Genomic DNA, 26,512 nt, shown 5'->3' with positions numbered 1-26,512 from the left:
GACTCTCTTTTTCTTTATTTGTGCACAAAAATGAAGTAGTATGCATGCTTAGATCAAGTTTGCGGAGACGACGTCTCCCGAACACCAAGTAGAGCTTGTCACTCTACTATGGAAGACTGATAGGACTAATGTGCAGACATGCTTGCGGCAGCCTCAGGCTCTCAAGCGCCAAATGGACTAGTCATCCATTATGGAATGATGTCGTAGGGTAACATAGGGATCCTCTACCCGCTAAGAAAAGGACTCATGCATATGCTTTATCTTCTCTACACCATAGTCGAGGACGACTATGATTTCAAGAGAGAGGTAATGTCATAATAATCAATATCTAATTCTCCTAAATGATTTTCTCATATTAAACTGATCATTTAATGTGGGGAAGTTCCAAGGGAGAAAAAGCTAGAATATTGGTTAAGTTAGCAGACCGGCCACAGTAGGGATCCAAAGGAGGGAAAATAGGGATCCAAAGGGGGGGCCATCTGCAAAAGAGCCATGTGAAACAACGGGCTAAAAAGACCCTAAGGTTCAGCCCATTAAGACTTCCAAAATGCTAAGGTTCCAAAATTCAAAGGTTGTGTCCAAAGGTCAACCTTAGGGAAAATTGGATGCTTAGTGTGTGCCCAAAAAGTCTTTCTACATCCCTACATGGGAGGGGGCGAGCCCCAAAGCTAGGGGATGAGAGAGAAAGCCACACACACACACACAGGCTCCCTTTACACAAAGGGAATGAGGGACACATGTCAGCTCCCTAGGCCAGATGCCCACAAGGTATGCCCAATTCCTATTGGAAGACCCTTGAAGTGGACCAATGAGAATTAGGCTAGAGTAAATCTAGTTTAATTAATTTAAAAACATTTAATAAAAGAAACCAATAAGAATTAAGTGTCCTAGAAGACTATTGGGCAGTCTCCCAAGGGGTCCAATGAGCATTCAGGAGCCCCATGGCTTGCCTGATTCCTATTGGCCAGGAGGCAAAGGGGTCCAATGAGAGTTTAGTTTAATTATTTAATTATCTAAAGCTCTCACAAAAGGGGAAAGGGGGACACATGTCAGAAGGCTATCACTTATGCTGCTTAATCCCTATTGGCTTGACCTGGGGAGGTCCAATGAGGCAAAAGCCAGACTAACTTAGCAGCTAGGGCTCGCCCAAGAGAGAGAGGGGGCTGATTTTTGCTTGGCATTGACACACACACTCTCACACTTGACCATGTGTGAAGGGAAAATACTCTATCTCCTCCCAAGCTTTAATGGAGAGCTCATAATGTAACATTTAATGGCCTAAAATCTTATGTGTAGCGGAAATTAGCATGAACATAGTGAGCATTTCATTAGAGTTGATTCCTAATGAGAATTACAAGAGTGCTTGGGTGGAGAGAGCAACAAAAAGCATAACACCTAGTTGCTACTCCTCTTTACCCCTTTAGAAAAAGCACTCAAGCTACTGTACCCGCGGCTCGAATACCATTAATTGCAAGGAATAGAAGAGAGGGTCTTTCGACACCAAAACAGCACCGGCTCCTATCAAGCTTCTAATAGCTCAATAGTGGTTAAGCCGTAGGCAAGCCCCGTAGGAATCCACTATTAAGACCATAGCTCTCGACGGTGATGCCCCGTTAACTGCACAAAGGCAGGCGCACTGCAAGGCTGAAAAATCCCTATTCTACTTACTCACAGGCAATTAATAATACCAACCATTTGTAGCTAGCTTGAGGACCTCCCTTCTTGAGCAAGAAAAGAGAAACCTTGAGCTCTGATACCAATGTATGGTATTATTAATTGCCTGTGAGTAAGTAGAATAGGGATTTTTCAGCCTTGCAGTGCGCCTGCCTTTGTGCAGTTAACGGGGCATCACCGTCGAGAGCTATGGTCTTAATAGTGGAGTCCTACGGGGCTTGCCTACGGCTTAACCACTATTGAGCTATTAGAAGCTTGACAGGAGCCGGTGTTGTTTTGGTGTCGAAAGACCCTCTCTTCTATTCCTTGCAATTAATGGTATTTGAGCCGCGGGTACAGTAGCTTGAGTGCTTTTTCTAAAGGGGTAAAGAGGAGTAGCAACTAGGTGTTATGCTTTTTGTTGCTCTCTCCACCCAAGCACTCTTGTAATTCTCATTAGGAATCAACTCTAATGAAATGCTCACTATGTTCATGCTAATTTCCGCTACACATAAGATTTTAGGCCATTAAATGTTACATTGGTATCAGAGCTCAAGGTTTCTCTTTTCTTGCTCAAGAAGGGAGGTCCTCAAGCTAGCTACAAATGGTTGGTATTATTAATTGCCTGTGAGTAAGTAGAATAGGGATTTTTCAGCCTTGGACTAAAATAGGTCCAATGTTACATTTAATGGCCTAAAATCTTATGTGTAGCGGAAATTAGCATGAACATAGTGAGCATTTCATTAGAGTTGATTCCTAATGAGAATTACAAGAGTGCTTGGGTGGAGAGAGCAACAAAAAGCATAACACCTAGTTAGATAGCATCGACAATACTTTCAAAAGAGAGAGCAATTAAGCTATTGACAACAGTTGAGGACCGGATTTGCATGGAGCCGGTCCCCCCTCCAAAAGGCTTTGTATTATGGTTTCTCCCATCAAGAGAGACATTGTACAATACAATTCTTTGTGTTCCTTCAAGACGAGCTAGTGCAATGAAGATGGAAGCTTCATACACCAAGCAAAACACTTAATCAAACACAACTTGCATTATCCCCATTCTCAGACCCAAGACCTCACACACCTTCGAAGATGGTGAGAGCTAGCAGGGTATGAGAGTAGATTGAGAGGAAAAAGAAGTATCTTACGAGAAAGAAGTACATCTCCTCACATAATCACTCATATTAGCATAGCTTAGCTTAGTAATTAGCTTGGTAGAGAAGATGAGCATGCATTGAAGCTTGGCTCTTGGTTGGATTTGCATCCACATGCCAAGAGAGTGTTGATGTAGGCTTCTATCTCACAAGCTTGGAGTAGGTGATGAGCTCTCCATTAAAGCTTGGGAGGAGATAGAGTATTTTCCCTTCACACATGGTCAAGTGTGAGAGTGTGTGTGTCAATGCCAAGCAAAAATCAGCCCCCTCTCTCTCTTGGGCGAGCCCTAGCTGCTAAGTTAGTCTGGCTTTTGCCTCATTGGACCTCCCCAGGTCAAGCCAATAGGGATTAAGCAGCATAAGTGATAGCCTTCTGACATGTGTCCCCCTTTCCCCTTTTGTGAGAGCTTTAGATAATTAAATAATTAAACTAAACTCTCATTGGACCCCTTTGCCTCCTGGCCAATAGGAATCAGGCAAGCCATGGGGCTCCTGAATGCTCATTGGACCCCTTGGGAGACTGCCCAATAGTCTTCTAGGACACTTAATTCTTATTGGTTTCTTTTATTAAATGTTTTTAAATTAATTAAACTAGATTTACTCTAGCCTAATTCTCATTGGTCCACTTCAAGGGTCTTCCAATAGGAATTGGGCATACCTTGTGGGCATCTGGCCTAGGGAGCTGACATGTGTCCCTCATTCCCTTTGTGTAAAGGGAGCCTGTGTGTGTGTGTGTGTGGCTTTCTCTCTCATCCCCTAGCTTTGGGGCTCGCCCCCTCCCATGTAGGGATGTAGAAAGACTTTTTGGGCACACACTAAGCATCCAATTTTCCCTAAGGTTGACCTTTGGACACAACCTTTGAATTTTGGAACCTTAGCTAACTCTAATTCCTTTTTGTTGCTTTTATTTTCTTTTGCTAAAGCATTAGGTTCATTTTGAGAATCTTTAACAAAAATCATGTACACGGAAATAGAGCTCTTTATTGACTTGTTGAAAGCTGGTGTATGTACAATGGGGATGGTGTTACCCATCTCCCTAGCATCTATATACATGTCCTTTTCCCTGAACTTAAAGGAGATTCTCCTTTCAGGAAATTTAACATGGGCAGCCAGACGGTCAAACCATGGTGCCCCTAGGATTACATCCTCATGCTTGAGAGGAGAGATAAAGAAATCCTCTTTGTCCACATAGCCTTGGACATGAAGCCTCAATTTCCCGATTAAGGGAGTGACTGAAGCTTCTTGCCCCTTGAAGGCACTGTCTGCGGGTAGGATATCTCCCATCTCGTAGGATTGTATGCCTAGCTTGGTGGCTAACTCCATAGATATGAAATTGTGAGTAGAACCAGGGTCAAAGAGAATAAAAGCATCATGTTCTCTTACCTTTCCCCAAGCATGGCATAGAGGAGATCCTTTGTGGTGAGTTTGGTGAATCTCCTCCTCTTGGATTTCAACCAAAGAAGCTCTAGGAGGATCTTGGCGGTTGTTCTTTTGGGGACAAGCGCGGTACGCATGCCCTTGTTCGCCGCACTTGAAACACCGGTTATCTTTACGATAACGCTCAAGCTCTTTAGGAGAGAGTTTATTCTTTCCTTTGTAAACTCCCTTCTCTTTAGCTTTGTTGGAATTGCCCTTAGGAGACTTTTGGACATTGTCCTTCCCCTTAGGCTCATTGGAACCTTTGTTTTCCGGGGGCTTATTATTTCTTTTACCCCCCGTTTGGAAATTGATTCGCGAGGCCACCATAGTATGGTGTATTACCGCCGATATGGTACGTGGCCTTTGGGAGTTGACATACTCCGCCATTTCTTCGGTTAAGCCCGCACAAAATTGTTGCTTTTGCTCTCCAAAATCCAACTTTTTGAAGACAGTGGCTTTGAGTTGTAGGTCCCAAAACTTGTCTACATATTTGTGGATGGATTCATTGGGAGAGAGCTTTAAGCTTCGCCATTCGGTGAGTACTTTGTCTTTGGCATCGGTGGCCAAAAACTGCTTCATAATGGAAGCTCTTAAAGCCTTCCATGTTCGTGGAGCTTCACCGTTGGCTCGTAGGCTAGACCACCATTGTCTGGCGGACTTTTGAAAGTGCATAGCTACATGGCGTAGCTTAGAGGACTCCGTGAAGCCCTCATCTCCAAACGCCGCATCGAATTGCTGGATAAAGGCCAAAACTTTGTCTGTAGCACCGAAGGTGCCATCATAGGTAAGGAAAGAGATGCTCTTCCCTCCCTCTTTGAATTTCTTCAGCTTGGACGACCTCTTCCATGCGGCATAGGATTTCCTATGGCCTCTTCTTTTTGATGGTTCAAAAGTTGCACCATCACTTTCTTCAGAAGATGAAGAATTTGAAGAAGGTGGAGAAGAGGGTGACCTCTTTCTCGCCTTTTTCTTGTCTTGATCTTTGTCGTCTTCACCATAGCTTTCATAAGAGGAAGAGGATAAAGAATATGGAGAAGAGGGTGTCCTCTTTCTCGCCTTTTTCTTCTCTTGCTTTTTATCATCCCTCTTTGAATTATGGCGTGGAGAAGAGTGTGATGGTCTTCTCCGCTTTGGTGGTGATGGAGAGCGTTTAGCCCGCCGTCTTCGTGGAGCCATCTCCGCCGAGGTGGCGGGAGACTCGCTTCTTTCTCGTTCCTTCGGTGGAGGCTCTTGAGTTCTCCTTTGGGAAGGAGATGCATCATCAAGAAGTAAGTTCTTGAGCCCTTCATATGGATTCTCTTCTTCTTCCCGAATCGGAGAGAGACCTCTTTTGGTAGTCTCACAAGGAGGCTTCCTAGGTGTTCTCTCGTCATGGTGATGAGCTTGGAGAATCCCGTGAGCACAGAGCTGCCGTTGCACTTCACTTTGGAGAGATGGATTGCCCATGGCTTGTTGAAGCCTAGAAACAAGATAATTAACAAGCATTGAAGCATCATTAGTAGCTTGCTCATGAGCAAAATCAAAGTTATCAACATTAATTTCACTCTCTTTAATATTGTCAGCCATTCTAACAACTTTTAGGTGTACTTTGGCACTTCAAGTCCTAGTTGCTACTGCTCTTTACCCCTTTAGAAAAAGCACTCAAGCTACTGTACCCGCGGCTCGAATACCATTAATTGCAAGGAATAGAAGAGAGGGTCTTTCGACACCAAAACAGCACCGGCTCCTGTCAAGCTTCTAATAGCTCAATAGTGGTTAAGCCGTAGGCAAGCCCCGTAGGACTCCACTATTAAGACCATAGCTCTCGACGGTGATGCCCCGTTAACTGCACAAAGGCAGGCGCACTGCAAGGCTGAAAAATCCCTATTCTACTTACTCACAGGCAATTAATAATACCAACCATTTGTAGCTAGCTTGAGGACCTCCCTTCTTGAGCAAGAAAAGAGAAACCTTGAGCTCTGATACCAATGTAACATTTAATGGCCTAAAATCTTATGTGTAGCGGAAATTAGCATGAACATAGTGAGCATTTCATTAGAGTTGATTCCTAATGAGAATTACAAGAGTGCTTGGGTGGAGAGAGCAACAAAAAGCATAACACCTAGTTAGATAGCATCGACAATACTTTCAAAAGAGAGAGCAATTAAGCTATTGACAACAGTTGAGGACCGGATTTGCATGGAGCCGGTGCCCCCTCCAAAAGGCTTTGTATTATGGTTTCTCCCATCAAGAGAGACATTGTACAATACAATTCTTTGTGTTCCTTCAAGACGAGCTAGTGCAATGAAGATGGAAGCTTCATACACCAAGCAAAACACTTAATCAAACACAACTTGAATTATCCCCGTTCTCAGACCCAAGACCTCACACACCTTCGAAGATGGTGAGAGCTAGCAGGGTATGAGAGTAGATTGAGAGGAAAAAGAAGTATCTTACGAGAAAGAAGTACATCTCCTCACATAATCACTCATATTAGCATAGCTTAGCTTAGTAATTAGCTTGGTAGAGAAGATGAGCATGCATTGAAGCTTGGCTATTGGTTGGATTTGCATCCACATGCCAAGAGAGTGTTGATGTAGGCTTCTATCTCACAAGCTTGGAGTAGGTGATGAGCTCTCCATTAAAGCTTGGGAGGAGATAGAGTATTTTCCCTTCACACATGGTCAAGTGTGAGAGTGTGTGTGTCAATGCCAAGCAAAAATCAGCCCCCTCTCTCTCTTGGGCGAGCCCTAGCTGCTAAGTTAGTCTGGCTTTTGCCTCATTGGACCTCCCCAGGTCAAGCCAATAGGGATTAAGCAGCATAAGTGATAGCCTTCTGACATGTGTCCCCCTTTCCCCTTTTGTGAGAGCTTTAGATAATTAAATAATTAAACTAAACTCTCATTGGACCCCTTTGCCTCCTGGCCAATAGGAATCAGGCAAGCCATAGGGCTCCTGAATGCTCATTGGACCCCTTGGGAGACTGCCCAATAGTCTTCTAGGACACTTAATTCTTATTGGTTTCTTTTATTAAATGTTTTTAAATTAATTAAACTAGATTTACTCTAGCCTAATTCTCATTGGTCCACTTCAAGGGTCTTCCAATAGGAATTGGGCATACCTTGTGGGCATCTGGCCTAGGGAGCTGACATGTGTCCCTCATTCCCTTTGTGTAAAGGGAGCCTGTGTGTGTGTGTGGCTTTCTCTCTCATCCCCTAGCTTTGGGGCTCGCCCCCTCCCATGTAGGGATGTAGAAAGACTTTTTGGGCACACACTAAGCATCCAATTTTCCCTAAGGTTGACCTTTGGACACAACCTTTGAATTTTGGAACCTTAGCATTTTGGAAGTCTTAATGGGCTGAACCTTAGGGTCTTTTTAGCCCGTTGTTTCACATGGCTCTTTTGCAGATGGCCCCCCCTTTGGATTTCTATTTTCCCTCCTTTGGATCCCTACTGTGGTCGGTCTGCTAACTTAACCAATATTCTAGCTTTTTCTCCCTTGGAACTTCCCCACATTAAATGATCAGTTTAATATGAGAAAATCATTTAGGAGAATTAGATATTGATTATTATGACAAGGACTCTGAAGCACTCTCTTTGGAAAAGATGCTCTATGATGGTACATGAATATACCATCATCCGGGGGGAGGGCTAATGATAGCCGTTTTTTCGGCTCTTTGTAATTGCCACAGTGAGTTACCTCACCCTACCAAAATCACCCAAACACTGTGGCTATCCCTACCATTTCACTGTACATAGGCGTGCGTGAGTCACGGGACTTTTCCCATATCTTCTTAAAAACCCTCAGCTAGCTAGTCACTGGGCTAGGTGAGCCAAAAATAAAAAAAAATAAAAAAAATAAAAAAATAAAAGTATATTATGGCCTCTTTGTGTGTAAATATTTCATTGTATATATGGCCTAAATATAGGGATTTTTTATAATTATTTTGGTATTTTATTTAAATATTTCTACTTAGGTGTGTGTTTTATTAAACCTATGTACACCTTCTTTCATCCTCTTACACCATAATTATTTTATTTTATTTATTTATGTATTTTATTTTATTTTTTTGCCAATATGTACATACTCTAACCTCATATTTTTCCTTTATACAAATCACTCCCACATTTTCACCCTCACCCTCGTGAAAACAAAAAATTGATTTCTACTCATTGGTTACTTTTATTATATTATTTACTTGCATACATTTTCCTCTTTCACCCAAAATAATTCAAGGAGGGACCATATCATATGATTCCAATATCTTTCCATATCCATAACTCCTCCATATTTTTATTATTATTTTTACTCATTATTCTAACACCATGTGCTCATTGAGCTAAAGTCCATGAATAGTCCATACACTAGTCCCACCATGTATATATTTCTTATTTCACCAATAATCCTCCTCCATGCATGGGTCAAGGGCAACTTGAATGCTTTGTATTATAATATGACAAAGGAGGGGCTCACTCTTGGATGCATTGTACAAATTCAACAAAGGAGGGGACCACTAAAAGACTTTTGCAGGCATAAAACAGGCTTTTTGGTGAGAATTTTGGCACCTATCTCCACTCCGAATTTGGAGCAGTGGTCTAAAGAGAAAATGTAGCCCACGCTCTGAATAATCACCCCAAATTTTTTCATGATTTTTGGAGCTACCAGCTGTGAGCTATGATTTTTTTAGTGGACCCCAGCTTTCCCATGCTATGCAGCCACACTCTCTCTTCCACTTTATCATTTTCCTCTTTCACACACACTTCTCCACTCATCATCCCCATCTCTCTCACCACTCCTCTCTGCACACTACTCACCTTCTCCTCAACCTTGAAGAATAAGAGAAACTATGGTGAACTCATACCTCCCACACACAATTCCATTCCAAAATTGACCACCTAGTCTCATTTTTCCTCCTCCAAATTACCCATATCTATCAAAAAACCACAAAATTCAGCCTCTTCTCTTAAAAGACAGCATCATGGTGGTTGATTACTCAGCTTCAATTACCTTGTCTCTCAAGGAAGGTCAAGAGTGGAGAAAAAATGTACCGTCAAAGCTAGTGGACCGTCAACAAGCGTCAAAATTGGCCCTACTCAAGACACTTGGAGCATCAACCTTGTAAGAAATCCACCTTTTCTTACCTCTTAAGAGTTTTTCTTCCTTATTTGTATCCTACATGGATACTCCCATTGTAAATATTCAATTCCATTTGTAAATTAATACTAACTCTACTAACACTAACCCACTATGAAAAGTCCTATCACCTCCATTTCTCTCCTCTCTCTTTCCCCACCAACTTCTTGATAATTCCAAGCAAAAGAAATTAGATAAATTGCTGAAAATCTAACCCAACCATGGTTAGAGGAGTAACCCTAGCCTTCAAAATTGCTATAAAAGGAGGGTGTAGCTAGCATAAAAGGGGGGGAGCCATAAGCAAGAGCACTTTGCTATAGCTTGAGAAGCCAAGCTCAACCTCTCTAGAAGGAGCTCTTGAGTGGAAGCTCATTGTCTTATGCATGTGCATGTGTTGTAATAGGGGATTAGCAAGGGAAATCTATGCCATTGTAAGAGAGAGAGTAATCATTCAATTGAGAGTAGGAAATCTATCATTTCTCCTACTAGTGTAAGCCCAACATTTGCTGAATCAAGGAGGGTGGATTTGGACTAAGCTTGGATACTTTGTCTCCCTTCCAACGTGAAGTAATGGACAACAATGATGTGTAAGTGTCTTGGTGTTTTTTTTTTTGTTAAGTTCTTGATAGCTTGTCTCTGGTGTTGTCATCAATCTAGCCATAAATCCCACATACTGTAAGAGGGCGACAGGGTGGAGAGGACTCCCCTGGCCTTAAGACAGTGATTGGGGTGGCTTTTCTTGTGATGTGTTGTGGTGAAATTTACGCAAGCTATGTTGAACAAGTACTAATCTCACTTTGATTTGTCATGACAGATTTGTAAGAAGGTATTAATGCAACAAGCACCCCCTCCCCCTTTCTCTCTCTTTCTTAAATATATAGTTGTGTTTGCTTGATCATTGCCGATACGTTTCAAAGAAGCCCGAGCACTATCTCTCTCTCTCTCTCTATCTCTCTATCTCTCTCTCTCTCTCTCTCTCTCTCTCTCTCTCTCTCTCTCGTGTTTTAGTGTGTGAGAGTACTCCATTGGTGTTAGGGTTAGTGTAAATTCCTTGCTTGTTTGTGGGTTGCTCTAACGATTCTCCTCTTTTGCGTCCTAGTTCGCTCTTAAACTAGGTGGTGCCCCTTGTGTAGTTGGGATTTGGCGGTGGGTTTGTTGTTTTGGTTTGTGTTGTGTTGTGCCCCAGCCCCATTGAGCAGCACGGGAGCCTTGAAGGGTTTCTAGAGGCCACTCTTCTTGTTGCCCGCCCCGGACCGCCTCAATAGCGACGCTCATAGCAACGCATATAGCGACGTCTATAGCGACGCTCTCGTAGCGACGGTTTTAGCAACGCCGGGGGTTATAAAAACCCAATGTATTTCCGTCGCTAACAGCGTCACAAGAGCACACAACCTCTTGTAGTGCTTGAATATCCCTTCGAATAGCTTTGGTTTGAGCTTCCATTTCTTCAAGCATTTTCTTCGAGGCTTCTACCCTTATAGTGGGGTCAGAAAAGTTAAGAGGTGATAAACATTCTTGACCATAAAGAGCATTAAAAGGTGTCATTCCAATACTTCTATGAGTAGAGGAATTGTATGCATACTCTACCAAGGGTAGGTATTGAATCCACTTGCGAGGTTCTCTATTGCAGTAGGCTCTAAGGATGCCTTCAATTACTTGATTAACTCTTTTAGTTTGGCCATCAGTTTGAGGATGATAAGCAATACTAAAACATAACTGGGTTCCAATAACTTGAAACAATGATACCCAAAACTTTGAAGTAAACTTGGCATCACGATCGCTAACAATCCTCTTGGGTAAACCATGAATTCTGAAAACCTCCTTCACAAACAGACGAGCAATATCTGAAGCTGTAAAGGTTGTCTTGACTGGGATTAAGTGAGCCACTTTAGTAAGCAAGTCGACTATAACCATGATTGAATCATATCCAACTTGGACAGAAGGAAACCCGGTGATAAAGTCCATGCTAATACATTCCCATTTCATTTGGGGAATATCTAAAGGATGTAATTTGCCTGGCATCTTTAGTCTCTCTGTCTTAATCCTTTGACAAGACAAACACTGCTTGACATAGCGAAGGACATCACCCTTCATACCTTGCCAATAGTAACTTCTGCGAATTGCATTGATGGTTTTGGCATAACCTGGATGTACTGAAGTTGGGCCATCATGTGCTTCATATAGGATAGCATTCCTTAGGGTAGAATCCTTAGGTATGCATAGTTGATTGATCCTATAGTAAATTTTCCCATCTTCTAAGGAATAATGTAGAGGTTTAGGCTGATTGGATGATACCCTCTCTTCACGTAGGATACTAGCAAGCATCTGGTAATCTGCATCTCTGATAGCAGCATCCAAGACCTTGTCTAGAATAGGGTTGCTAGCCATGGAAATTGCCCCCAGAAAAGCTTTACGGCTTAGGGCATCTGCCACAACATTATCCTTACCTGGTCTAAATTTAATATCAAAATCATATTCGTGCATGAGCTCTATCCATCTCCTCTGTCTCATATTAAGGTTAGGTTGGGTAAAAATCCACTTAAGACTCTTGTGATCTGTTACCAATTGGAATTTGCGTCCCAATAGATAATGTCTCCATAGCTTGAGAGCATGAATAACTGCTAGCAATTCTAAATCATGTGTAGCATAATTCACTTCATAAATCCTAAGCTTCCGAGAAGTATAAGCTACAGGCCTTCCTTCTTGAGTAAGGACTCCTCCTAATGCACTCTTGGGTTATCAATTGCAGCATGTAGAGTTTCTCTTTCCTCTTGTTCTTCTCCCAATGTTGGTGCTCCTATGATAACATTGACTCTGGCAGCCATTCCGCGCCCTCGACCTCGTCCTCCACGATTTATTATTTGTCCTCGTCCTCTAGCTCGATTAGGTGTATTTGTTGTGGAGACTCGCCTAGAACATACATTCCTGAAATGTCCTAGCTCGTTGCATTCATAGCATCTAAGATCTGCATTTTGAGCTCCATTTGCTGAAGCTGCAACTATTGGATGATTTTGGTGAACTGGGTGAACTTGCCTTTGGTTCCACATCATAGACCGTCCTCTCCTTCCAGCATTCGTTAAATTTCCATTTCGTACCCTTTGAGAGTTTGACATCTCTTTAGCTAAGGGTTTAGCTCTTAAAAGATCATCTTGCAAATTTATAGGCCTCATGGCTTCTAGACGAGTATTTAAAGGAGAATTTAGCCCTTGGAAGAAACGGGCTACTTGTTGATCTGCGTTCATTGGCAGAGCATAGCGCCTAAGAGTTACAAATTTGGAGTAGTATTCTTCCACTGTAAGATGAAACTCACGTAAGTTGAAGAATTCATTCATCTTAAGGGATTCGTGTGCAGGTGGAAGATAATGTCCTTTGACAGCATACTTAATGTCTTCCCAAGTTTGAGTGTTTTGAGCTACTTGATTATCTTTGCAGTGTTGTTTCCACCAAAGCTTGGCATCCCCCGTGAGACGAAACATCGCCAATATTTCCTAGTTATCGGGAGTAGTACCAGCAGCAGCAAAATAATCCTCCATCTCTTCGAGCCACACTTCAGCATTGCGCTCAACTAGGGCTCCTTCCCCTTTGAAAGAGGGAAGTTTAGCTTGCTTGAGGAGTAGCTTTTTCTCTTGAAGAGATGTGTACACCGCACTCTGTGCAATATAGATTAAGTGAAACTTTATTGGATACTCTAACTTTAATCCATTTTAAGGTAAGACTTGATCAGACAATAATACAAACAAAAGATAATATTAATCCAAACTTTATTTATATACACCTTATTTACTACCAAGGTTGTTAGTCTTCAGGTACAAGGATTGTAATGTCTCTATATTTTGAGTTTAGTGACTACAAAAGGATAGGCTAAAGGATCAAAATAATAAGTTCCTTTTGACCCTTGAAAGCTACGAGATACACATATGGGTCGAATACTACCACCATGGATAACTTTTGTAACTTGGTTATAGACCCATTGAGTCTGAGATATCTTTTCTCCTCCCAAGGTAATGGTAGCATCCGAATTCTTAGTACCAAGGAAAAGATACACTTCGATGACTTTTAACTCCTCTGTCCATCGAAGTTTCTTGAGATTGGTATCCATGCACCATATCTTGTCAGCATCGATGGTATAGATTCCTCCAGATGGACACCAGATGATGCCCCATCCTCTATGCACCCTTGGAATAGGTGGTGCAAACACCCTATCCAAAATCATCATCACCCTTTTTTGAAACTGATAATTTGGTGATTGGCATGCATTTTCAAATATGATGGTGAACACCTGGAATTTTTGGTAGGCTGAATGAACATTTTCCTGTACCAGGAAAGTTCAGTCTTCAATACCATATAAAAACTCAAAACAATTTTTCTGGGTTCTTCTATTATTTCAAACATTCGCATCCTTCCACATCCAAACATCAATCTAAAAATCTCCCCAAGCTTTAACCTAGGCTCTGATACCAGTGTGAGGTCCCTGCCCCTTGTCGAGAGGAGCGGAGTACCGTTGATAGGTCTCCAATCCTGAGAAAGAAAAACCAACGGACATTGCCGTAGCTACTACGTAGCCACGGGCATGAACCGTTAGTGAAGGATTGGTCCTATCTCGCTATGGCGGAGCGTGACCACCATAACCCTATCTAAAAACTATCTATAATCAATTATACCTAAAAGTATAAATCTTAGAGTGACCAACCTGTGCGCTTTTTTCCCCATGTTTCAGAAGCACAACCGCCAAGGTTTGTCTCTTTTAAGATTTATGACTAAAAAAAAAATTCTAGCATTGGAAAGTTACCCGACTCATTGGGTCCACCCGTCCATAGAATGATACCATCGGGGTATCATTCTCCCACTTTCCACACCACACTCACCCTTCTTTTGTTATCTAATTAATACCACACTGTTTAAACATACATGTTCCTTTACTTTATTTATGATACTGGTTCGTTCAAACAGCCCTTCAAACAGTATTACAAACAATAGTCAAACAAGAAGTCGTCCAATTTTAAACCAACAACCCTTGGATTAGGTTCACTCAAGAATCTCTAATGGCGCTATTATGTCCGATCAGTATATACATTATTTATAAAAACCCTTGTCCTCATGAGCGTCCCATACCGTTCGACAAGTATTCATTGTGCTAATCTGGACGTACTCCCGTCACAGCAACAACGGTGCCAATCTGGGCGCCATCCTCACGCCACGGCAAAAAAAAACCGTAGTATCCAGCTGGGATAATCTGGGTGTACTCCCACCATAGCATCAGTGGTGCCATCCTGGGCGTCATCTCACACCTCGGCAACTTCCACATAATACCAGCGCTAATAAGTAGAGAGACTTGAGAGAAACCATACCGAAGGTTTTGGACAAACATTCTTTCCTATAGCAACGAGTTTAACCAGACAATCTTTCCTACTTGTCAAACAAATGACGAGTTTCTTCGGGTTAAGCCCCGTGGTTTCGGTTCGTGTTTTCTTTTCATAAGGTAAATAATATATTCCTATGGTTTCGCATATGCAATGATGCATAACTTGAAACGGCAATACTAACCTGTACCATAGCTCCGATTGGTCCGATTGGTGGAGACATAGCATTTTCCGCAGGGATTCCACCGTTACTTGTACCAGCTTCATGATCATTAGCACCTTAGGTTCGAGCACGCTTTGGAGCCATTTCTTTTGTACTACACTTATGTTATACACTTAGAACTTTAAATTGGTCAATTTCCCTAGTAGTCTCCTTGTTTCCAAAGAGAGTCTGTAATTTGAACCCTCGCTAACTCGGATTCACACTTAGTGTTGTTGTTCTACCTCTAATTTCTATACATCAAATATTTACTAATCTTAATTAATCAAAAATTAAGTGTATAAATTACGAGTGAAAGTTTAGGAATGCATTACTTTTATGCATGACATTTCTAATCCAATTCTAACTTCAATTCTATACTTCAACTAAATCAATTTTTAGTATTATTCAAAATTCTATTTAACCTAATTGACAATAACATTGGTGAATGAGAATTTTATCATGTTTAATAAGAATATGATGAGTTCTCTTATGTATTAACTTTCAATTAACAATGTATAAGTTAATAGTGAAGATGTACTAACTAGAGAGAGTAGGTATACTTAGAGAGATTAGAGTAAGAGAAAACATACACACACATCTTTTCTGAAGTTAATTGAATCTTACTATCCATTAGAAAGATTAGAGTAAAAGAGAACACACACACATACTTTTCTAAAGCTAATTGAATCTCACCAATCTATTAGAGAGATTAGAGTAAAAGAGAACACACACACATACTTTTCTAAAGCTAATTGAATCTCACCAATCTAGTAGAGAGATTAGAGTAAAAGAGAACACACAAACATACTTTTCTAAAGCTAATTGAATCTCACCAATCTATTAGAGAGATTAGAGTAAAAGAGAACACACACACATAATTTTCTAAAGATAATTGAATCTTACTAATCTATTAGAAGATTAGAGTAATAGATAGCACACACACACACATAACTAATTGAATCTTACTAATCTATTAGAGAGATTAGAGTAAAAGATAGCACACACACACACACACATATCCTTCTTAAAGCTAATTGAATCTTACTAATCTATTAGAAGATTAGAGTAAAAGATAGCACACACACACACATAACTAATTGAATCTTACTAATCTATTAGAGAGATTAGAGTAAGAGATAGCACACACACACACATAGCTAATTGAATCTTACTACTCCATTAGAGATTAGAGTAATAGATAGCACACACACACATAACTAATTGAATTTAAGTTAATACGTTCCTTATTAGTCCACTAGAGTTTTTGCTCTCTTAGTGGTTTGGACGCCTTCTCTCTAAGAGAAGTGACAGCACTTCGTGAGCGCTATAGAGGCAATCTCTATGTCCAAAGTGTGAGCATGGATGTTCTATTTATAGCACAAAAGAAAACGTCCAACTTTTTTTTCAATTTTTTTAAAATTTTTATTCCCAAAAATTATACCCGCGTTTTTGGTATCCTTGTGGTACCCATGAGCTTGACCACTTTGTCATTATCATCAAAAGATAAGGCCACACAAGCCCCCCCTCATTAAGATTAGTCAAGAGTAGCCTCTCCTTTTTCATGTCACAGTGTGTCCCACTTTGTCCCCTCCTATGTGATCCATGTGCCTTCATTTGTCATCTTTGTGTATTCTTTTGTCTTTATAATTATTTTATTTATTTCCTTAATGATAATTTACTTTACATTTTTGAGTTAAACTTTAGAGTCTTATATTAACTTTACAGTAGTAAAAGAAAATTCTACAATCAGTAAATAAGTCTTGCAATAAGTTAGTTAGTGATTCATATAGCTAAACATGTCAGAATTTTGTAGCGTAAATTTTAATTTCTAGGTTTTCTCACCCTACGATTCATTATTTGAACTCGAATATCTTAAATAAGGAGTGATGGTTCAAAAAAATACAAATGCGTAATAGAACTTGTGTGCAATTTGAAAGTAGAGACCTTACAGTATCCTAGTTTTGACATTTAGATTGAGTAGATGGTTAAATTGGAACATTAGGGTTTGAGAATTGTAAAATATTTATACCACTTTTTTGACCTTAATGAGAAAACCCTTTTGTCATTTTAAAAAGTTTGAAGTCTGTGAGTGAGCGTATTGTGTACGAGAGAGAGTGAGAGCTTCATCTTGACTCTACGCGTTCACCGGTGGTCAGAATCGAGTGCGGAGAAGTGCAACCTGTTGCCCCCGATGAGAGCTATGCGCCAATATCTACATTGCACGCGTACGGTTCGGTTTTGTGAGCTCCATCTACGAGCTTCATCTGGTGATTCAGTGAGCATACGTTGTCCAATTTTGCATTGCAGGATATCTATGCGTTCGCATTGAGTAGAGCTACACATTAGGCACTTTAGTTTTTGGAAACGATGACTTGCAAATTTCTTCCAGACATCCTACGTGATTTTGCACCAGGTGTTTTGGGTTGGAATTTTGGTTCATAAACCTTAGAGAGAGCAACCTATTGGTGTCAGTACGGTCTCCTTCAAGTTCTGTGGTGTTTCGAGATTGTTTGATGGGTATTCAGCTCTAGAAAGCGTTGTAGGAAGTTTCCTCTTATGTACTCCTAAAGGCTATAGCTTAGACATTGGGTAGAGACCTCTATAGGAATTAGTTAGGAGTCGGTCAAGTGTAGGTTGACACCCTATGCTTGCTTCCACGCGCCTCCGGGTCGAGCTTCATCCTTAGCTGAAAAATTTTGTTAGGTGAGTTCTCGCTATGCTAACGTCCGTCGTGGCGTATCCGTCCAACAATGTGATTGGCTAAGGAGAGAGGGGTCCAATGAGCTTGTAGAAAGTAAAATTTTCACCCAAGTAAAGAAACGGGATATACCACACACGCACTCACTTGCAAGGCCATTCTCACTTGGTGAAAATTGAGGAACACCAGCTCCTTCTCAAAGCTTGTGAGAGTGAAAGCCTACACCAACACTCTTGGCTATGGAATACAAATCCAACCAAGAGTCATGCTTCAATGCTTAAGCTTACCATCTTCTCCATATTCATTACTATGCTATTATATATGCTAGCAAGAAGAGTAATGATAAGTGCGGAACTATTTCTTTCTCCTATGGAATGTTTCTTCTTCCTCTTCCCTATCCTCATTCCCCGCTAGCTCTCTCCACCTTCAAACGCGTTTGAGGCCTTGGGACTGAGGCTTGGGATAGTTAATGCTTTCTTCAAGTTTATGTTATGCTTGTGATGCATGAAGCTTTCCATCTTCATTGCATCACCTAGGTTACAAGAAACAGAAAGATTGTATTGTACCAAGTCTCTCTTGATGGGAGAAACTATAATACAAATGCCTATAAGAGGGGGGATCGGCTCCATATGAATCTGGTCCTCAACTATTGTCATGTTCTCTAAACTCTCTCTCTCTTGCAAAAGTAATGTTCATGTCAAGTTAACTAGGTACCATGTTTATGTTGCTACCATCAATTAAGTTCACCCGCTATACTCACAAAGTAATCTCTCAAAAGTGCTTCACCTAATTTCCAAATTCCACTATTCTCAAAGTTCATAGGCCATTTCCATTACATTGGTCTCAGAGCATTAGGTTTCTCTTTTCTTGCTTAAGAAGAGAGGTCCTTAAGTAGCCTATTAATGGTTGATTTTGTTAATTATATTAGGGTAAGTGGCACTGGGATCCATTATCGGTTTTTTTGAGCCCACTATGAGGGATATGGTGTACACCTTGGGAGCTTTGGTCTTAATAATGGAGTCTTTTTAGACTTGCCTACGGCTTTACCATTATTGAGCCATAAGAAGTTCGAAAGGAGCTATCCCTTGGCAACTTCGCTATGTTAGACTCACTCCACTACTCTCTATAATTAACCAATTCGAGTCGTGGGTGTAGATACTTAAGTGCCTATTTTCAAAGGCTAAGAGGAGTCGCAACTAAGGTTTTGAATTGCCAAAGCATACACTAAGTAAACACATAAGATCTATTAACATGACTGACAATAACCAAGAGAGTAGAATGAGCATTGATAACTTTGATTTTTCACATGAAGGTGCTAATGATGATGATAATAACCAAGAGAGTAGAATGAGCATTGAAAACTTTGATTTTGGAAGGTGCTAATGATGATGCCCCCTAGATTGCAACAAGCTATGGGCAGCCCCTCTTTGCAGGCCGAAGTTACTCAACAACTTCATGCTTATGGGATTTTCTTTCCTCTCAAAGAGGAGAGAGAGAGAGCTTAGGAGGCCTCTTGGTGAGACCCCCAAAAGAAGACTCTCTCCCATACGTGAGGAGGAATACAAAGAACGAGAAATTAATGACTCCCTAGGTTCCTTAGAAGATGTGGCTCCATGAAGATGGTGGTCTAGACGATCACCAACTCCTCCCAAGAGTAAATGATTAACCCATAGTCCTTCTCCTCGTCACTCTATAAGGAAAGAGAAGAAACAAAGGAAGAAAAGCTAGGGTAAGAAAGAGGTCACCCCTTCTCCTTCTTCTTCACCTTCCTCCTCTACCGATGAAAGCTATGTCTATTCTCCTAGAGAATACAAGAGGGGTGGACATCGCAAATCTTACCGTGCATGGCGAAGGTCACAAAAGTTAAAGAAGTTCAAAGAGGGAGGAAAGAATATCTCTTTTCTCACCTATGATGGCACCTTCGGTGCTACCGACAAAGTATTGGCCTTCATCCAACAATTTGATACAGCCTTTGGAGACGAGGGATTCACGAAGTCCTCCAAGTTACACCATGTAGCTATGCACTTCCAAAAATCGGCTCATCAATGGTGGACTAGCCTTTGTGGCAACAACAAAGCCCCAAAGAAATGGAAAACTCTACGAGTTTCCATCATGAAGCAATTCCTTGCAAGTGATGCAAAGAACAAAGTGCTTACCAAATGGTGAAGTTTAAAGCTTCTCTCTCATGAGTCTATCCACAAATATGTGGATTTACATCTCAAGACTACTATCTTTCAAAAGATATATTTTGCCGTGCAAAAGAAACAATTTTGTGTGAGATTACCCAAAGAGATGGCCGAGTATGTCAACTCTCAATGGCCTAGTTCTATCACCAAAGTAATCGACCACACCACAGTTGCTTCGCGCATCAATTTCCAACAAGGGGCTAGACGGAATGTCAATCCCATGGAATATAAAGACAAAAATGATGCCAAGGGGAAAACCAATGCCCAAAATTCTTACAAGGCTATTCCAATAACAACAATGATTGGTCCTAGGAGAAGGGAGTTTACAAAGGTAAATATAAACTCTCTCCTAAAGAGCTAGAATCTTTTAGTAAGGACCACAAATGTTTTCAGTGTGGGGAGCAAGGCCATGGTTATCATCCTTGCCTCAAGAGAATTGCCCACAATAAGACTCCTAGAGTCTCTATGTTTGAAGCTCCAAAAGAGGATGCTCATTGCCAAGGATTTCTCCTTTCCTATGCTTGGGGAAAGATGCAAGAGCATGATGCCTTTATTTTTTTTGACCCTATTTTAACTCATAGCTTCATATCCACAGAGTTGACCACTAAGCTAGGCATACAAGCCCACAACATGGGAGATGCATTGAAAGCCAATGGAGCTATCAAGGGGCAACATTTACTTCTTTCATTGGAAAATTAAGGCTTCATGTCCAAAGCTATTTGGACAAAGAGGATTTATTCATCTCCCCTCTCAAACATGAGAATGTTATCGTTGGGGCACCATGGTTTAAGCACATGGCTTCCAACATGAAGTTCCTTGAAAGGAGAATCTACTTCACCTACAGGGAAAAGAGCATGTACATAGATGCTAATGAGTTGGGGAACACCATAGCCCTGCAATAAAGGGAATCAAGAGGAATTAGAGTTGTCTAAATTTCTAAAAGGATTCCAAGATGTTTTCATTGATGGCATCCCTAGTGAGCTATCTCTAAAATGAGGGATGATGACCATGCAATTGAGCTTCTATTAAGAAGCTCACAGCCTAACAAGCCTCCTTATCGAGTTTCACAAGCTCAACAAGAGGAGATCATGAGGCAAGTGCATGAATTCGTTTTTAAAAAAAAGCAGGAATGGTGAGGTCTAGCTCCTCTCCATTTAGTTCACCATTGCGTTTAGTGCAAAAGAAAGACAACACATATCACATGTGTGTCGACTATAGAGCACTAAATAAGATCACTATAAAAAATAGATTTCTTGTGCCACGGCTAGAAAATCTATTTGGTAATTCATAAGTTTTGGCCTGACAAATGCTCCAGACGCATTCAAACTTATGATGGACAAAAATCTTCAGGCCATCCAAATTCTCTTGAAGAGTACAAGCAACACCTCCAGGTAACCTTTGAGAGAGAATAAGCTTTTCATTAATCAAAAGAAAAGTGATTTTTTTCTACAATAGATTCAATACTTAGGTCACATTATCTCTAAAGATGGCACCCGTATGGATGCATAAAGTTAGAGGTAATAAAAAGATGGCCTAATCCAAGGAATCTACAAGAGGTACGAAGCTTTGTAGGTATGTGTGCCCATTACATGACTTAACAAAAAAAGAACACTAAGTATTCATGGACTGCAAAAGTGCAAGAAGCTTTTGAGAAGTTTATCTCTCAATGTGTGTTCACACTACTAGATCTCTCAAAGCCATTTGAGGTCCAATATGATGCTTTTGGTGATTGCCTTGGAGCTGTTTTGCTTCAAGAAGGGCATGCCATAGCATATGAGAGTCAAAGACTCAACGTCAATAAGTGGGTATTGGGCAAATACAAAAAAAGCTATTAGATATTCTATATGCCCTAAACACGTGGAAACACTATCTCTTGGGGACTCCATTCATCCTACGAATGGATCACAAAGCCTCAAGAACTTCATGACGCAAACCAAGCTCTCCGACAAACAAATGAGGTGGGAAAATTATGTTTTGCAATTTAAATTTCATATTGCTCACATTGTTGGCAAGCACAATCAAGTGGTCGATGCACTTTCACAACGACCAAGGGTAAATGTGGGGTCTATAGCAACTCACAATGATCTATCTTTTATGATAGATGAGTATGCTAGTGACCAAGACTTTAAGTATGTAATTACAGCCTTTGCAATAGTAAAGAAACAAGAACCATTCACCTTCAAGGATGGTTATCTTCCAAACGGCAATAGGCTATGTGTTAATCACCCATATAATACAAAAGTCATGTAGAATCCCATACTTCTCCTTATGCGGGGCAAAGAGGGATTCCATAGTCTACTCTTCAAGGAGTAGAAATGTATTTTTATTGGTCTACCATGAAAAGTAAACATAGAAGAGTATGTTTCAAAATGCATGGTATACCCAAAGTTGAAAAGTGATCGAGGGAAGCAACTTGGATTGTTTCAGTTGATAGGCTTAACAAGAAAACACCTCTATGCTTGTCAAAAAGACTATTAAGGCACATCAAATGGCAACCCTCTTCAGATCTCAAAATTTCAAGAATCATGGATTTCCAACATCTATAGTGTCGGACAAAGATCCTTGAATGACCAATAATTTCTTGAAGGGTCTCTTTTGGAATCTAAGTATATTAAATTTCTCTTTTGGCCTATCATCGACAAACGGATGACCAAAGTGAAATAACTAATCTAATGATCCTTGAATCTACTAAAAGCCTATTTCATGGAAGTAGATCAATGTTCTCAATGATAGAAGTACCTACCTCTTATAGATTATGCGTACAATGACATTGTACACACTTCTATGGGAAAAGCACCTTTCGAGGTTAAAGAGGGAAGATCCAAAAGTCCCTTACTACTTCAATTACAGGGGAAGATCTTCGTTGCTGATGAATATAGCTGAGACCTACAAGAATCTTTTCCAAAGATTAAAGGGGTTATATCCATCTCATAGGAAAGGCAAAAAGGGTTGCTGCTACTAAGCACAAAAGAGCCTTAGCCTTTAAGGAAAATTATTGGGTCTTGCTAAAGTTTCTCAAGGCTCATCTGAGGCATACTACGGGTAAGAGTCCTACGGACTACCAAGAGTATGATGCTAAACTAGCAAAAAGATACTATGGTCCTTAAAATTCTTAAGTCAGTCAATGATATGGCTTATCAATTGAAGTTGCCCAACCATTGGCTCATGCACCATGTTTTCCATGAGAACCTACATAAGCCTTACAAAGGAGCGCCATCAAAAGAAGCAATAGTTGTTGTAGACCCTCCAAAAATCAAAGATCAAGAAGAAGTACTTCATCCATCCTATGACATGAAGACAAGGTATTAAGAAATGAAAAGATTATTTGATGATATCTTATTAAGTTTAAGAATTATTCTTTTAAAGATGCTAGATGAATGCAAAGAACCTAGCTTAAGGATAATATGAACCTTGTCAATGTTTACAATGTTGCACTAGAGTAAGCATATGAAAATGCATTTTAAATGGAAAATGTTTTTGTCTTACAAGACTAGTTCTCTTTATATTGTGCACAAATTTAAAAGTATGCATGCTTAGAATCATGTTTGTGGTGACGACATCTCCCAAACACCAAGTAGAACTTATCATGCACTCTACTTTGGAAGTATGATATGGACTAAAGAGCAGACATGCTTGCGGCAGCTACGTCTCCCAAGCACCAAATGGACTAGTCATCCATTAAGGGGGCGCTTTTCTCACTTCTTTTTCTACCTCAAAGTGTGAAAAGCATGGGAAGTGTGAAAACGATTTTGATAGAAAAGATAAGCTTTTTTGCATATATGGATAATTTATAGCACTTTCAAGTCTAATGTTGAAAAATATAATTAATGTCTGCTATATACATGTAGTGACCATAATAAATCTTTTCACCTAGTAAATTTTAACAATATTACTTATATTCTCATCTTTTTGAGTGAAAAAATGCCTCCATAAACTACGAACTATTTGTATATTGAAATTTTTTTGAACACTTGGATCATTGAAAATTTTGCATGGTAAGAGAAATTCTCACATCCCATCTTATGAAGCGCTTTGCCTCTAGTGTTAAAAATTTCTACTTTGTAAAGTTTTCACTTTTTCTAGTAAAATATATTGGTTTCTAAAGTAAAAAAATTATCAACTTCAATGTTTATTAATTTCATAGTATATCTTTTACCATTTAATTAATAGAAAATTTTGTCTTATGAAAATAATTTAGCTTATCTTAAGTTAAAGAAACCTTGAGCTTTACTATAAATTATCTTCATGATGTTATATTTCCACCTTTTGTAGCAAGATTTCACTCTTTAAATCATTAGAGAAATCGTTTTGTGATACAAATTCTTATCTTTCAAGATGCAAAAAGAGTGTTTTTTTAGGTAAATAATATTCAAAAAATTACAACACATTTAACTCTTTAACCATTAAATATTTTGCATAACACTATAACATATTGTGACGTGACGTACACGTCACGTAAGGCTAGAGAGAGAGAGAGAATGAGACTAAACTCAACCTACCTCTTCCATGAGAGGGCACGTCCTTATATTAGAGGAACTGACTACATGCCAAGATGGGGTTCTCTCCAAGATGGGGTTCTACGCACACACACCATACCTCCCCCCTTAGGGAGAAAAAAGATGGACATCTTTTTTACAATTTGGGTTGAGAATGGACTCGACAGGAAGGGATCAACTCCAACGCCTCATCCGGGGGGAGTGATCATACAACGGCTTAGGGACTAAGAAACTGAGCTTGGGGGACTAGACTTGTCATCATGCCGATCATCATCAAGGCATGGAACTCGTACATCTCGCTTATGCAAACATTAGGTCGCTATCCCAATGAAATGGACAAGACGAGGAACTGACTACATCATACAATTTTCAATCCACTTCATAGTTTGGTGTGGGTGTAGTGTTGTTTATTGAACAAAAACTAATACTAAGGAAAGAGTTTTCGAATGAGAAATTGAAAATTTCAAGAACTGAAATCGGCGAAAGGCACCTCTGCAATAACTCCCTTTGTTGGCAGAATGTGAGTGCGTTGCTTGTTCGCTCCTTATGGAAAAACCCTAGAGCTAGAGCTCCGCAGTAGAGGTATCTTCTTGTAAAGCAGGCTCCATATGTATTATTGTAGGTGCCTCTTATTTCTCACATCTCTCGTCTATTTCCTGCTCCTCTTTGCGATCTTCTTCTTCCACTATCTTCTCTTGTCCATGCACTTTTACAGCCTGATATGGTGCAGGTTGATCCACAACAGCAACTTCATTCTCCTGAGTTGATGTTGTTGGCTCTCTGAATACGGATACACTCTCAGGCTGAGCATCAGTATTATCATTTTCAGACTGGACATGTACACCCTCAGGCTGTGCAGGTGCAGTACCATCTTTGCCTCCTTTCTCTGGCTGAGCAATGGGCTCCTTCTCAAATTCGTTCTCAGCTTCGGGCTCAGCCATGCAGGTTTCCTTCTTGGGCTGCCAAGCACGCAACCTACAACACTTTTGTGTCTTCTTGAATTGCGGCAACAAATGGACCTCGACTGAGCCGTGGTTAGCAGAAAGAGATTGGCTAAGCTGGTCTGTGGGACACGAAGCAACATGTGAGTAGAGAAGGGAGGGCCACAGGTAGGGTCGACTGCTTGCAGGAAGGACTGGTCACGACGATGAAGCATCGGGATGATGTCACAACATGAATGCTCATCTGATGTTCTGGGATGCTTAAGATGACATAGCTGAGCTTTGCTAATGAAGGCCCATGCCAGAAGATAGGGATTGCGAGGGTATGATAACTAGGGAAAATGTAAGCTGTATCACCCTTTGTCGAACAGGAAATCTATGCATTAAGGTAAGGTGAAGGTACACCAAGAAGTGCAAAATCAAGAAGTGTGAGGCAAGACCGGGGCTGCGGCTCAAAAGGGACGTTAATCAAAAGCAGAGGACTTGGAGACAACACGCAGTAGCGAGAAGCTAGGGTAAATGATGATGTGGTTGGGTGCTGCAAGGGATGAGAAGAATTGATGGCACAGTATACGAGCAGAAGGGGGGCTTCCTGCCGATGGGGTCTCACACACTAGAGGTCTTTGGTCGATGGTGATGGTGGGAATAGATTAGCAGCAAGAAAGCGAGCAGTGAGGATGTAAACTGAAATCACTACCCCAGGTCAACCAAGAAGCTCGCCATAGCTATCTGCTCCGCTCTAGTGTGCCAAGAAACTCAAATTGAACCCTCCTAATGCCCGTCTCCTCCACCAATGTGACGTGACGTACACGTCACGTAAGGCTAGAGAGAGAGAGAGAGAGAGAGAGAGAATGAGACTAAACTCAACCTGCCTCTTCCATGAGAGGGCACGTCCTTATATTAGAGGAACTGACTACATGCCAAGATGGGGTTCTATGCACACACACCATAATATGCGCGATATTATCGCTCACATTACCGCAAAAAAACTAACAAACTTGAAATATAAAAATTCTCGCATGCGAAAAACACTGCGGAAAAGTTTGCGGTAATGGTCTAGCGGTAACTTTCGCGGTAATGATCGTGAAAATATAGCCGTAACAGTTGCTGCAAAAATATCCGCAAACATTACCGCGTCTGTGTTATCGCGAGCATTACCGCGGCGGGATTTATTATAAAAAAAGAGATGACCGTTTGGATTGTCCTTTGCAGGACCATCAAAAAGGTCATCTATTTTTTTATTTATTTTAGTTATTTTATAAAATTATTATTAATTACAACAAAATATCACAA

The sequence above is a fragment of the Adiantum capillus-veneris genome, chromosome 23 (genome assembly GCF_014529385.1).
Source record: "Adiantum capillus-veneris isolate H3 chromosome 23, ASM1452938v2, whole genome shotgun sequence".
Classification (NCBI taxonomy): domain Eukaryota; kingdom Viridiplantae; phylum Streptophyta; class Polypodiopsida; order Polypodiales; family Pteridaceae; genus Adiantum; species Adiantum capillus-veneris.
The sequence above is the reverse complement of the archived record's forward strand: the minus strand, read 5'-3'. Positions refer to the sequence as shown.